Here is a 16,212-nt window from a genome sequence, read left to right as displayed (position 1 = left end):
GCAGCCGTCCATGCTAGATGTTGCGTGATACATCAGCATTATTTGATTTGATTTTTGAAGAAAATAGCATACTGATTATGAGTCAGAAATACTTGTAGGCAGTGATTTTCCTATCTTGAATTGACCAAGGGAAAGCTCTGCTATAAGAACTCTTGCCAAAGGTTGATCGTAGACATTGTATCTCTTGATGAGCATTGTCACTGTGAGTTTATCAAATGTTTGCTGCTTGCTGGTAATTTAAAGCACCATATCTGATTGGTTTCCTATATTCTGTCATTCTAACTACACATTGGAATCATATGTAAAAATGCAAAATGTAATGTAACTTGATCATAAAACAAATAGGTTAAATATATAGACCGCTATATAAATAGTAATTATTCATGGTAATGCAGATTACTTGGCTGACCTAATACAAGCAAAGCATTTGTAGGCAGTAAAGATGAACCAAATGCCCCAAACTGTTCAGTGAAATATTCACTTTATTTCTTATTCAATCAAATTACAACAAGGATTATATGTGACAATGAATACAACTAGATAGATAAATACAAATAAAAGTACATATGATATCGGTTTTATATAACATCAAAAAGCCAAATACAGATGGTGAAATACTTTTGGCACTATTTCTATAAGGACCATTACAGACGCAGTTATTTTTTATTTTTTATGTTTTGGTAAAATTTTGTAAAATTTTAAAAAATTAATAATTTGTTGTTATGTTTTGTCGAAGATGATAATCACCTTTGGCAATATATTATAGAAACATGAGACATTTCAGTTGCTATTCAGCTTCTTTAAAATGTTCTCCATATAAAATCATGAAACAGGGCTCAGTTATGATCTCTGGATCTGCAATGTAAATTACATTTTGTGATGTCATGTACCTATTCTTGAGCATATGTGCCATTGTTAATGTAAGCGTATGAATCCGCGCATGACGTTGGCCCCGTATGTGGGAGGTACAGATAAAAAGATTCATAAAGGGACTTTAACCCTTTATTTTTTTACAATTGTCTATTAGAAATTGTCTAATCTCCTGTCAATCTTATTGTCATTGGGTGGCATGGTCATGTCTGGAATATCAGAAAATATAACAGAGAGCCGGCAAAGAATTGGCTGATACAGTGCACTACATGGACTCATACCCTGCTCAGAATTATTAAAAGCACGGGCCGTACAATGTAGAAGTGTTTCTAAAAAAATCATTGGGCAGCACAGTGGCTAAGTGGTTAGCACTTCTGCCTCATAGCACTGGGGTCATGAATTCAATTCTCGACCATGGCCTTATCTGTGTGGAGTTTGAATGTTCTCCCCGTGTTTGCGTAGGTTTCCTCTGGGTGCTCCGGTTTCCTCCCACACTCTAAAAACATACTAGTAGGTTAATTGGCTGCTAACAAATTGACCCTAGTCTGTGTCTGTCTGTCTCTGTCCGTCTGTGTGTGTGCGGGAATTTAGACTGTAAGCCCCAATGAGGCAGGGACTGATGTGAGCGAGTTCTCTGTACAGCACTGCGGAATTAGTGGCGCTATATAAATAAATTGTAATAATAATAATACAGCGGGCGCTTTCTTATATACCCCCGTAACAGCAGTAATAGTAGCGTCGCGTTTTACAGTGGCGTCACTTACTAGTACCGGGATCACGCATAGTCGCTGTTATGAAATGTCAATTTTTTTTAACAGTCGCAATTATACTTCGGTCGGGCATGTCAGCTTTGGAGTCTTCAAGTCAGGCATATTACTGTCAATCATCGCTAAAAGGTACCCAACCCCGACATAACGACAACGCAACAAAGCAACAAATTCTATTTTGTAAATAGCATATTTGGTCTATTAACCAAGAAATTTGCTAATATATAAAAACTGCTACATGTTACAAATCGGACCCGCACATCGCCAGGTGACCCCCCCTAGCTATCTATACATTGTAATCTTTCCAGCCGGCACTCCTACCTCCTTCGGTTTGTTCATATCCAGGTTTGTGTTTTGTGACTGTGACAAGGTGTGTGGGAGAGGGGCAGTGCTGAGGCTGTGAGGAAGGGGTATTTGTCATTCTCTGCTATGGATGAAGTGGGGCCTAAAATTTACGCTGAATTGAAAGATATTGTTATCTTTGTTGGCTAGTGATATCAGAAGGGGACAATGATAAGGATATTCGTCACAGTTGTTGTTTATACAAATATTTACACCAGACAAGTCTTTTCCTTACACAAAGTGACAGTGATAGGGATTCTTTTAAACTAACAGAGTATTGTTAATATGTTCATAGCACAATTATAACTGTGAAGTATTAAAATGTTAAAATATGATATACAAGTTTGCCTTTCATGAAATAGAAGTTTTTGACTGTATTATTCAATCAAATAATTGAACAGATTTATTCTCTTCTTACAGAATGAGTATGCTGTTATAATACCCCCTGGTCATCGCTTTGAGGAATCTACAAGTATGTAAGTATCTGAGAATATTGCCCTTCTAGAAGAAGGGGTACTGACAATCACCTGCACAGTATATGTCCCACAAGCATATCAATCTAACTACTTACAGATGTCTGCAAAGCCTTTCCTTGTATTCCCAGAAGCAGATTTACTGCTTCGGAGATCATATAGCATTAAAATAGACCCTTACCATTATTTATAACCATTATCCTGACTTCTTTGCTTTCTTATTTAATGTTCTTCTTTGTTCCACAGAGGATTCTGCATTTTTAATTCTATTGCAATTATCGGCAAATACTTGAAAGTCATGTGAAATGTAGGGAAGATATAGATTGTAGATCTGGTATGTGTTTATAGGCAGCACAGCACTTGTACAAGATACTTATTTATCTTGTTTCTATTTCATGGCTAAAGTTGAGGTGCTTGCCCATAGCAACCAATCAGATTCTAGCTATAAGTTATCTAGCGCTTTCTAGAAAATAACAGCTAGAATCTAATTGGTTGCTATGGGCAACACTTCCACAATGGAATGGGCACAGCACTTGTACAATGTAGATGAAAGATACTTATTTATGTTGTTTCTATTTCATGGCTAAAGTAGAGGTGCTTGCCCATAGCAACCAATCAGATTCTAGCTATAAGTTATCTAGTGCTTTCTAGAAAATAACAGCTAGAATCTAATTGGTTGCTATGGGCAAGACTTCCACGTTTCCCTTTCAGAGGCTTTAGTAAGTCCACCCCCAAGGTCATTAACAGATGCAGGAAAACTAAGATTAATGGTCATGGAAGTTTCTCTAAACTAGCTGTCATTTGTAAGTGAACCATCATGTAATCATTTTGTAACATTAACACACACACACACACATATATATATATATATATATATATATATATATATATATAGGAAGCACTGAGATGAACAGAGGACACATAGCTAGGTTTGTGCAGAAGAAGTTAAAAAGTGCAGTCCATGGTCTTCAATCAAAGGTGGGGCTTAATTCACAAAACTATATTCAGGTATATGCTTATGTATTAGCTAGGTGCACATCATTATCTTTTCTCCTTCTTAGGTACCTCATGCTGTGTTGTTTAATGATGAAAAAAAAAAGGAATTCAGCTGTGGATAGAAAAATATCTTACCCCTAAAACACCATTATTTTGTTTTTCGTTGAGCACTTGATTCAGCTACATATATTTGTAAATGTTGTAAATGTTACCAGTACCCATTTTTACAAAGCCACTTCCATGTTGCACAGATTAATCAAATAAGAAATAGCAATGTTACTATGCACACTTGCTCTTCTGTTTTAAGTCAGGTGAATAAAGTTTGGTAGTTTGCAGCTGGAAAACTCTCATGAAATGGTAAAAAGACCTTACACAATCCTAACATTAATTCAAATACTACATCTGAACAGATCCATAACTTTAACCCTAGTCCTAATTTCAGTACAAGTTCTATTACAAGGCCGACCATAAACCTATCTCAAGTTCTAGAACTCCCCTGAGTTCCACCAGAGCTCCCAAGATTATAAATATGATGAGAAACCACCACACATACTTTGCATCAGTGAAAGTATAAAATGATAATGTGATGGGAGGTTTTCCTGTGTACTGCTTCCATAAGACAGCAACTGCAAGTTTCCACTCTTGCATTGAAAAGTGCTTTGTGAAAATTGTCTCGACCCCACTGTAAAATCTTAAAGAGGCCATTTTGGCAGAGTTGAAAAGGACAATACAAGTGGCATTTACAATGGGTGGAAAAGGGGGATTAACCAAATTGTCTGTCTGTGATTATTATTTAGCGGTCAGTAAAATAAATATACAGGGAATCTATCTCTCAGGGACCATGGATGTCTGCTTTTTCCAAACAACAACAAAATACATAATAAAATCCTGTTATTGTTAATTTTAATAAAGTTTATTTTATTTATTGATGGCATTATGCAGACTCTTGTAAGAGTTATTAATATGATGGAAACTGACCTCAAACTACAAGCTTAAAAAAATGACTGCTAGAATGCACAAAATAATAAAACGTAACATGTAGCACTGCTAGTTTAAGGTAAGAGTGCATAATGTCATGTATAAGCCAGAATGTAGTCTGCCAGTTATGTTATTCCCTCCCCCTCTTGATTTTAGAAAGAGCTCTGGAAAACAACCTTGCTTAGAACTAGTTCTTGATTTTTAACTTGCTCTTTTAATCCAAAGATTTCTTGCACAAAAAGTTATAATTTGCCAAAACAAGTGCTTTATATGAATTTAAATGACATTTGGCATGTTGTCTATACAGATTTAATAAATAATGAAGGGAAGACTTGCCTTAATCTAAAATGGTCAGTACAAGCCACAGCCCGGGGAAAGGTAAATGTTGATTTATGAGGACCATTTCTGTTTTGCCTATAGTTCACGAAAGGTGTAATAGATTGTCTGAGAAAGCAAAGGCAGGAAATGAACCCTGGCATCACAACCTAACCTGCTACATCTGCTCCTAATTAATTTTCACAGGTGATAAAAGATTTAAAGACAAACTATTGCAAATTATTTTTTCAGCATGTCAAAATCGTTTTTTGTATAAGGACTAATGGTTAAAACTTATTTTCACTCTCTAATTGCTAATCTTCTGAGAAGATTAAGATTTGTAAAAGAGCTGATTAAAGAATAAAGAGGCCACTTTTGCTGCAGCTATGTTATATTCATTATAAAATGTTAATAGATTTGTTATGTATGCTTTTTCCTTAAATTCTTGTAATTGATTGATATTGTTTATATATTTAGCTAATTATTCAATCAGTCAGTTGTACATCCTAAATGAAGGGCTACCTAATTTTCATATTGCAAAAACAATTTGTCAGGGAAAGCATACATATGGATCAATAATGAATAACATACCTCACCCATACCAGAGAGTGCAATGATAATATGTGTCACATTTGTTCATACAATGTGTTTGAACAATACTAACAGCTTCTCTACTTCATTCCACACTACCTCCAACAAATATGGCTCAGCCAGATATTACAATGGTCTCAATAGACCTGATGAATCCCCAACTGGTCCCACCCCAGACATTCTCTCTTACAGATTAATTTCACAGGATCCTCTACGAAGACACAACTGCCTGACAGGCTGACAGGTTTCCTTTTCTGTCATTACAGAAAAACAAAACATAACATAAGATAATAAACCAAAAGACAAACAAAAATGTGAATGGAAATTTCATAGGGAGATGTATAGGAAGCACTGCTGCTAATTTAAAAATGCCTTAGTAAGAGAGAAGATCACAGCTGTAATGCTGGAGTTAAGGTAAGTAAAACTGATCTAATGTGTTGTTATTATTATTATTATTATTATTATTATTATTATTATTATTATTATTCATTATTATACATGGCAGTATGGCATTACAGTCAATGTTGCAATAATGGATGTTAACAATGTATAGTACTTTTAATTAGTCATTGTAAAGTCTGACCTACAATCTATTTACATGTTCTAAACTAGCAGAATCACATGGTTCCTATGTCATGGACACCCCCAGTTCCCTTTGTGCAGGGGTTAATACATTATGATCATAATCAAATTTGGCCATACACATATCATCATCATTTATTTATATAGCGCCACTAATTCCGCAGCGCTGTACAGAGAACTCACTCACATCAGTCCCTGCCCCATTGGGGCTTACAGCCTAAATTCTTTAACACACACACACACACACACACACACACAGACCAGGGTTAATTTTGTCAGCAGTCCATTAACCTACCAGTATGTTTTTGGAGTGGGGGAGGAAACGGGAGCACCCAGAGGAAACCCATGCAAACACTGGGGGAACATTTAAACTCCACACAGATAAGGACTTGGTCAGGAGCCCCGTGCTGTGAGGCAGAAGTGCTAACCACTGAGCCAGTTAAATTGGATGAGATCTGAGTGCTCAGGCCTATTAGCCAGCATGTTTACGGAACACATTGTAAGTGCGGTCAGAAGATCACTGTGCACACAGGCTGATAGCAGTCGTTTTACCACACGATTTCTGGGAATGCTGATCTGGTCCAATATGGTTCTGCGTTCACCTCATTTTGGAACTACACTGCGGTAGTGGGCTAATTGCCTGATATTAATCGCAATATCACAGTATATATGGGCAACTAGTTTATTTTATCACATTTTACTTATGATAACCGTTTACTGTATTAATGAAAAGTAAAACATATAGAGGTTTGGGATCCCTTTTCCGGAAACCTGTTGTCCATAAAGTTCCAAGAAATGAAATGGAAAAAAGTAAATTATTGCATCAGTTCAGTGATTTTGTCCTATACACAGATATGATCACCAATTGTTTCTTCATATAATTACTATGAGGAGCTCTGCTAAACAATGTAATGAAAAAGGAGGAAGACATTTCTATGGAGCAGACATATTTTTAGGCACATGCGTGTGAGTACGAATGGATTAAAACAAGGTTCTCCTGAGGTTTCATGGATTTTTGTGAATAATCAGAGGGGTTTCAAAAAAAATTAGAGGGTTTATTGTAAAACAACTGAATGTGTAGACGTCCCCGATGCAGGTTATGTTCACAGAGACGGGATCATAGTAGCTGATTGCTAATCCTGAAGATTCTCTAAGGAAATCTTTTTCAAATATATGTAAGAATGATTCATTATGACCCTTCTCTTATAATGGAGGTTTCATTGACACATTTTCCCCATGTAAGGTCAGGTGCATTTCTGACAGAGCACACACAAAAGATTTTGATGCAAATAAATGATCACTAATAAGAATGGACTGCTCACATATACACATTAGCCCAGATCATGTTTCAACCATCTCAGTCTGTTTTGGGGTACATTTATCAAACCTTCTATAAAGGAACAGTGAAGGTGTTGCCTATAGCAACCAATTGCATTCTTGCTAACATTTCTAGTACATTATAGAATATGATGGCTAGAAGCAGTTGGTTGCTATGGGCAACACCTCCACTTTTTCTTTTGAGAAGGTTAATAAATCTACCCCTTGGTCTTGGTCAGTGTTTCTGATATTGTATTTCATTGATCTTTATGTTAACACATGTGCTAAGTGCTGACTCACAGAACAGGATCTGTTGTCCTTCATTCCTCATAAACTGCACTTTATTTGAAAACAGGTAATTGTAGTTGCATTGTGTAAGTTTAAGAGAGAACAATATCATGGTGACGATATGTTAGTTTCTATGAGCACAGCTCTGCAGAGGAAAAATGCTGCAGCCAGAACAGGTGGTCTGTTGGCTAAAGGATTACACAGTTCTGTTCAAAATAAAATATACGTCCAAGAGGGGAGCAATCATTAGAAATGATTAATAGCCTATGTTATTCTATGGAAAATTGGAGAAAATAAATTGGGCATGGAACGTCATCAATTGCTTAAGTGATTAACTAAGGTTAAATCTAGTCTACATACAAAAATAAATGCAACATATATTTATAAAGAATTAAATGATATGTTTTAACTGATGTCGAGAGCATAATATTTCATTTAAATAGCCTGAATTCTTTTGAAAAGCTATCTTTAACCATTTGACATTCCCACTGTATATATACATGCTGATATATATTGTATGCATCCTTCCACAGTGGTCCCCCTTCTGCAGTTATCCAGTGTTGTAGAACTCAGTTTGCTTGTTACCCAGGAAGGCCATTGTGATCTTACCCATATTAGGGGAGGGGAGACATTACCTAAATCACTATTACTGCTATTTGGAATAGACTCCTGCTGAGGAGCAGGAGAGACATGGATCATGTACACTGATAGCCTAAAGTTCATAAATGTTAAAAATAATAAAATAATAATATGCTTTAAAAAATACACAAATATATTAGCAGTAGGTAAGGTTTAATTGTGAACCAATACAGAGGCTTCCCTCTCTGTTACAGCCTAAGACTGCATGAATTATAATTGTGATATCAAATCTCATAAGATTAGTCACTTAAAACTGCTATATTGCCTAATTCATATACAAATTATATTTTGCATTATATTTTGTATATGACTTAGACTTAAGTTTAGCTAATTGCTTAAGCAATTCATGCTGTTGACATTGACACTTATTTATTGTGTTTAGGCTAGTGCCCTAGACGACCACCTAGGCTCACCTAGAGAGCGCTGGGACTGTGTGTGTGACTAGTCATCCCGCTCACACCCTGCTGACACAACACCACAAAGCCCCAGTTTTTGGCCGCTGTTGGCAGATGAAACATGGAGTCCCAGGCAAAACGGCTGCACGGAGCATCCCCTGGGGCTCTGCTAAATGGCGCCCAGGGCTGCTTTAGTAAAAATCAGTACCGGTATTTGCACGGTTTAAGACCTGGGTGCAACTGAGTCATTCTGGAGGGAGCATAAAGGTTTTTAAGAAAATCTAGTTGTACTGTTTATGTGATTATCTGGGAAGTTTTGCCATTGACACAGTTTACAACATGAAGAAAAAGCATATTTGTATACCCTCCCGGAATTTCGGAAGAGTAGGCAAACCTCCCGGACCCTGTAAAATGCCGAAATTCACGGCATTAAATAGTGGGGGTGGGGCTTAATCGCTTAAGCCCTTCCCCCGCTATTCAATACCTTGGATTTCTGTATTTTACTGTAGAGACGGAGCTATAGTGACACAATGATATCATCACACCCTCTCATACCCTTTGTCACATGATCTGTACTCCGATCTCCCGGAGTACAGATTTAAGAAGTAGGCAAGTATTAGAAAAAGTTACACACTGGTAGATTAACTGGCTTCAGACTTAATATCCATATTGCATGTTTCTGTGGCAGAAAAATTTAGATTGTAAGCTTTGTTGGCACAAGGTTTGATGTGAAAAAAAAAAATTCCGGGCCTGATTCATTAAAGCTAGCAAAAAGAATGTATTGTGCATTTTTTTGCAACACACGTAATTCTGGCATTCACACGTCCGTATTAAACTACAAACCGATCTGAAGAAATGTCTCTTGTTGAATACGGGTCTAGGTGTGCTGTGCTCTGACAGACAATACACTGGAGGATACGGACAACACATATAGGCAGAGCTGTAACTTACAATTTTAGCGCATGGAGCGAGAAGAAAAACTGGTGTCCCCATAACCATCAATTTTAACCAAATGAACCTAAAATATTCATAAACTGCGTCGCCCCCCTTCAGCGTTGCACCCTGGGTGGTCACCACTCTCGCACAGCCCTAGTATATATGGAATATAAGTCCCAAAAGAATCCACAGAAAGAAAAAAAAAAAATTATTGTCCTCTGTTAATAACATGAAAAAAAAATTAAAATAGAAAAATTGAAAACAAGAGCTTTCACTGGCGTATAGTCCGCTTCTGGGTATGTGCAGATTGACTTTACAAAAAATACGGCACGTAACGTTATTCACGAATACCTTTGGACATTTATTAGGGTTGATTTGGATGTTCTGGTTAACAATTACAGTACACTCTAAATGCTAAACACCTTTCCAGACCATATAATGTACTCAGATCTTACAGTGTAACTAAAGTTGAAAAGATATTTTTGATACATTGGAGAAGACGGTGAATTCAGTCGTCTTACTATAACTTTTAATTTAGAAGAGCACTGGCAGATCAGAAAATGTACCCAAAGTTGCTCACTGCTTGCTGAGCAGTGTTGTCATACCATTGAGAAACTGTATCCCAGATCCTGGTCACTGAGTTTAATCAAATAATAGATATTCCTGTTGGCAGACGTTTCATTTATCTCTTTTTACTTGTTTTACCTAATATTTAGAAATCATTTTTTTACAAATGCTGACAGCTAGATTAAAAAAAATATTGTTCTCACTTTCCCATGAATGAGGCGACAGCTTACATATGACATTTTAGATTATGTGCTGTCATCTTTTCAAATACATTTCACTTTAAGTAAAACTTCTTTATATGAGAATATATTTGGAATATTTTAATCAAGTATCGACCTATAACAGCTGAGATGAAGAAAAAAAAATTGTTCCTATATTTTTTCCATGTACAATAAAATAAAGTTATTAACGTTACATAATCCAAAAAAAACCTCATCACCTACATACTCATAGGAGTAAGAATTTGGTCTGTTCCCATAGGTATAACATGCTAAAGGTCATGAAGGGGTTAATTATTAAGTGATCAATTACCAAGTTGTTTTGCAAAAACAACATAGAAATAAGAAAGTGAGCATCTATATTAATAAACACACGCAATCGTTCTATACTGTGAGAAAATCCGGCACTTGAGAAGTAGCCAGTTTTGAGATATTACCATGAATTAAGTATTTTATTAGATTTTCTTTTCAATCAATCTCGCATTTCAGTGGTTATATTACAAGCCTTTAAATAACGCAGCTTGGCCATGTGTCTCAAATTCAGCCTTCTGCCTTTGATTGTGGAAATCATGGAAATGTCTATGATCTGGGGGCAGAGTTGCCATCCCAATGAGATCATACTGTACTTAAATGTCTTCACGTTTTGCCGTCATGATTTAGCAAAAATGAAGTATGAAGTTCTCTTCGCATCTGGCAGGCCTTTTGATGTCAGTCTCGCTGCTGTGGGACTGCTCACTGAACTGAATGCTTTAAGAACGCCAATTTACTCAGCTGGTTGCAAAGCCTTTGACCTCAGTAGTGGAACTTGGCAAATCAATGCATACATTTATGTTTAGTATTCTGTCAAGAATTGGGGAAATGCTTCGTGTCTCTTAGCCACAGATTTTTTTTTTTCTTTACAAAACACTGGTCTGCAATTTAAACATTGGTCTTTCTTCAGAAATCCAACGAGGCTAGTTAATTAAGCCTGAGAGGTTATGAACTGTTGGCAGTTAATAAGTCATAAAATTCTTCAATAAAACAGAATGGTAGATTCCATCACAGTGACAAGAAGTACAAAGAGTTGGTGTATAAATATCTAATTGTACAAAAGGACTGGGATTTCTCAATGACTGATCATCAGGAGTCTCCAGGGTACTCTTGCTTCAGTTTCCTGATTTTAAGAAGCTAGTTGAAAAAAAAAAAAATAAGTGCATTAAACAGTGATTTGCATTAAAGCTCAGGAAGGAAAGGACTACTGGCAAAAGAAGAAAGACAGACTAAGAAAATGCAAAGGGGCAAAGTCATTCAAGAGGGTTTCAGCAAGTTCATTTTGATCGGTGGCGTTTATGGCAAACTCAAGTCTCGACTGGGCATTTGTGAATATTTTATGTTTTTTGCCCTTCACCTGTAGGATGTTCACCATGGAAACGGTACACAGACAGCTCTCTACTCTGACCCCGGCATCCTGTATATTTCCCTCAATCACAGTGACCAAGGTAACTCCCTGGCAGTGGAGCCCCAGATGAGGTTAGGTTTATTTCTTAAAGTCCTATTCTTGTTTGTAACATTCATGTCTAATTGCATAGCATGATTACATCTAATTTTCTCGTCCTTCTCTGGCTCTTTAAATTGCCCAAGATTACAAAATTGTCCACTGGGACTATGGGCCATAGTAAAACAGAGTTGTCAAACAAAACTGAACTGACATGACATGTTGTTTGATCTTCTCAGAAGCACATCGTTTGTATATTTTCTTATTATAATTTATTTTTATGTGGTGTTTTTCCTCTTTTTTAGATTTGAATTGGCCTTGGTGAAGGATTTAATGTAAATATTGCTTGGACAGGTGGCCTGGAGCTTCCCATGGGAGAACCCCATTCAGGTTGGTGCTGAATTCCATAGAATTTTACAGAATACATTAAAAACCAATAGTAAAACTTGGACTAACAGAATAACAAACAGATAAAATATCTCAAATACCAGCATTTCTGGTAAACGAAAAAGTCAAAGGTATGTAGTAATGCAATTTAGACCTCCAAAAATTTAAAAGATATCTATATTTTCAGAATTACAAAGGTTACAATTAGATTTTTAACCATTTTTTAATATTTCATCAAATGACTGAGTATTAAAATGATCCTATTATTTGCAGTTGATTAATACTACAGTAAATGTACATATAATTAGTTTTCTGTGATTCTCAGTGTATACTACCACTTAATATATTTATTGTTCAAAATAGTGCTATAGATATGATATGTTTATTGATTTATGCTAAGTGTGCTTTCAAAAAGTCTCTAAATGCATCTTAATCAGTACTATTGGTTTAGTCTAATAATAATGCCATAAAATGCAAGCGAACAAAACTCATTATAATATAAATTAATAGTGCTAACAAAAATATGAATTTATTGGAAACAAATATTTACATCAACATTCAAGAAAACATTAGATCTGTATACCAGATATATATACAATAAATAAACCTCTTCAATTTAAAATAAATAAATGATTTAAACAAAACAAATAAAAAAAAATCAAAAAAAAAAAATCCAGAGTTGAACGGACAACTTATCATACATGCATTGTAGCAATATACTAAGTTATTCTATTGCTCGACCGCTTAATCTCGTATTTGTCATTTATTGTCCAATGTGTTGAATATGGCAGTGTCCCTTTAATTATACACCATTTGGATTATTCTTGTAAAAAGCAAAATGGTCAAGAATTGATCCTACAAATATAAATGAACAATCTGAGATTCAGCCACATTCCTGTTGATTTAAACAGTTGTAACTTTTATTTCATTGTTTCACTCGACTTCATTATGCAAATTATCACTACATACTGACAAAATCACGTCAATCAATGTAGAATCAGTAGCAATCAGACTGCAAATAAAATCATAGCTAAAGCACTCGTCTCTAAAGACATACTCAACAACAGACATTTGTTCCAATCCTTATAGAATATGGACATGTATATGCCCAATTAAGATGCATTTTAAAAAAATCGAATTAATCCTCAAGTGCAATGGATCCTTACTACAGCCTACGATTTCATGGACGGGGAGAAAAATAGGTGTGTGCACGTAGCTAATGTACAGTACGGGCGAGCCAAGGTCAAGTGCACGCAGCAGCATCTGAATCAAGCATTGGGCATCCGGAACGCACGTCTCTAAAGACGAGCAGTGCAAACATTCACTGTTGTGCACACATCTGCATGCAAGATCATAAAATTACAACACACATCAAAATCCACATGCCCAGATTATTCCTGTGCGTATGGTTTGTGAAATATTCATCGTAACGACTCCCTGACACTCCAGTAATCAAATGCCCCACAATATTTGCTACCTAACTAATCCCCTTTGGCTTATTGAATGCATTTCTATATTGTGTATGTGTTAGGGCTTGTGAACACAGACATTTATTTACACATTTTCAGTGTTCCATTTTTGACAGGTGAATTAATGGCATATATACTCACAAGGGGCCTGATTCATTAATGAACGTAAATGCCTATAAGTGTGATATTTGCCATAAAATCGATCTATGTATGCCCAGAACCGAAGTATACTCCAGTGAACACGGCAACATCCAATTAATCTTCGAGTGCAAAGGATCCTTACTACAGCGTATGATTTCATGGATGGAACGGGCATATGCACGTAGTTAATGTACAGTAAGGACGTGCCAAGCTCAAGCACACACAGCGACGTTAAATTTAAGCTTTGGACATCCCAAAGGTATGTGTTTCTCTGTCGTATCACTTGCACCAGCTACAGGTTGGGTACAAGTGCCGTTTACTAGCGATATACTGTGTATGCATGTTAGAACATATGTTTGCAGTTAGGAGCAACTGTGAAAATGCAATTTATGTACAGTACAGTACACATTCATAACATCCTAATAAATCTATTATATGGAGAGAAAAAAAGACAACAAAGTTTTATGTTTTGTCATTAATTACTGTATTATTAATAGTCTTTTTATGCATTTTATTAAGAATAAAACATGTTATATGTTATAGTTTTTGTACATTTTTCTCTTGGTTAGTGAGGATGTTTGCTATGTGTTTTAAAGGGATAAATGCACTGAAAATGATAATTTAAAAAAAAATAAGAAATGATCAGTTGTAATTGACATAACAGTGCGTAAAATGATATAACAGAGAACTGTAGCGCAATATATAAAATTATATTACCCCTGAATGTATGTGCAACTATATACTTATTTCATGATATGTCTCTTTAGCTTATATACAATTTTATAAAAATGTCATGACAAGCAATCTGGTTTTCCCAAAGAAAAGTAACGCCTAGTTTTTATGAACTTTGCATTGCTGGGCCCAATAACAAACTTTGGGTAAGGCCTGGCTATGCTGATCTAGCCATCAGGCCCCCACTGGGGCCTATTCTGAGCATGTAAGGTTAGGTGAATGCGCTAAATATGCATGTGCTGAACCGGCAGAATAGGCCTTTATCCCGCTGGGAGGGTGGAGTTTTAGCATTGCCAGGATGCCTTAACTCTGGGTCCTGTAACGACCGTATCCCCTGCACCCCCTGTATTTCTGCCACTGCTTGAAGCCAGAGCCATGAAGAGGATATTCAGGCCTCAGTGCAACTCTTTCTTACCCCCCCTCCAGGTTTTGCACACATCATTGTCAAAAGCTATTAGTCCATGCAGTCACCTGCCCCTGTTTCCCCCCAGCTATAATTTGGTTCTGCATGTCCCTGGGGTGAATAGGAGCAGAGCCCTGGGCTCCCCTGTGCTCCTGGCATTCGCTTGATGCATCCCTATTATAATCCACAACTGCAGGGCCCTTAAAGTCTGCTCCTACCCCTTTAGCCTATTTAAATGTATTTGGACACAAGAGGAATGGCTGCAAAATAAATGATATACGACAATGAAGCCACAGTGCACACTAATCTGCTACAATGGAGTATACAATTCTTTCAACCTGGTGCTGGTTGAAGTTACCATCCGCTCCTGATTCACACAGTGACAATGACACAATCTGTGTGCACTTCTTCATGCTATCTGCTGAAGCTTCTTCAATACTATCTGCTGACTATAGACACATCTAGAAATGCTCAGTAAAATGTCCATTCCATTAATCCATTTTAATTTCATGTACTGTTTTATTTTAATTTATTTAAAGTCGTGTTTTACACCCTAGCAAATTAGTGCACTTTCTAGCAGCCTGATAATTAGATATTAGCACTTACTGGGTTATTAGGCATTTTAAATCTATGCACTTAATGCATAGTCAGATGCACTTCAAATACAAAGTGTCACAGCGACATGATTTCTCTGGTTATCTGGTTGAATAGAAGCCAACAGCAGAACAGCTCTCTGGATAACACATGACATCAAAACCAGCTGGACTGCCTTCAGCTTGAAACATTCTAAGAAAAACAAACTCCAACAGCTGAGTCCGAATGTAACATTACAAGTTCATTCAGCAATTTTATACTCAAAGCGTGTTTTATAAACAAGGCTTATAATGGGATGAAAAATGATACCGAAAGGAGATATGTTCTGCCGGGAAATGTCCATTTTATTTGTCATCATTAGCCAATATTATCCCTCTACTTTAACCACATAAATATGATTAGTATTAGAATTCATGAGTCTACTGAAAGCATATAAAAATATAGATATTAAAAACAGAAGTGCTAAATTAAAGTGATGGCAAACCACTAATTAGTGTAGATATATTTTTTCAGGACAGCAGCGTAACGCTCCATTTTGTGACTTGTATCTTGGATAGGGAAACATTTGGAGCAGTTTACCACAGAAATAGGCTAATCCCAAACTAATTAAATCTTATTACAAATATTGTTTAGGACTAGGTACACATTAACATTTCATTAGGTACATATTAACCAGTGTTTAAGGGAAAGACTAGATCCTAGAAACAGAGCCTTAGGCTGGGTACACACTCCAGGTTT

General features: G+C 36.3%; 1 pseudogene; it reads left to right on the top strand.

Annotated features, from left to right (window-relative positions):
• The window catches only part of LOC142159444 (histone deacetylase 9-like), a 126,624-nt pseudogene that overhangs the window by 38,811 nt on the left and 71,601 nt on the right, over positions 1-16,212 (top strand).

The sequence above is a fragment of the Mixophyes fleayi genome, chromosome 5, assembly GCF_038048845.1.
Source record: "Mixophyes fleayi isolate aMixFle1 chromosome 5, aMixFle1.hap1, whole genome shotgun sequence".
In the NCBI taxonomy this organism is placed as follows: domain Eukaryota; kingdom Metazoa; phylum Chordata; class Amphibia; order Anura; family Limnodynastidae; genus Mixophyes; species Mixophyes fleayi.
This window is presented reverse-complemented; position numbering and strand designations above follow the sequence as displayed.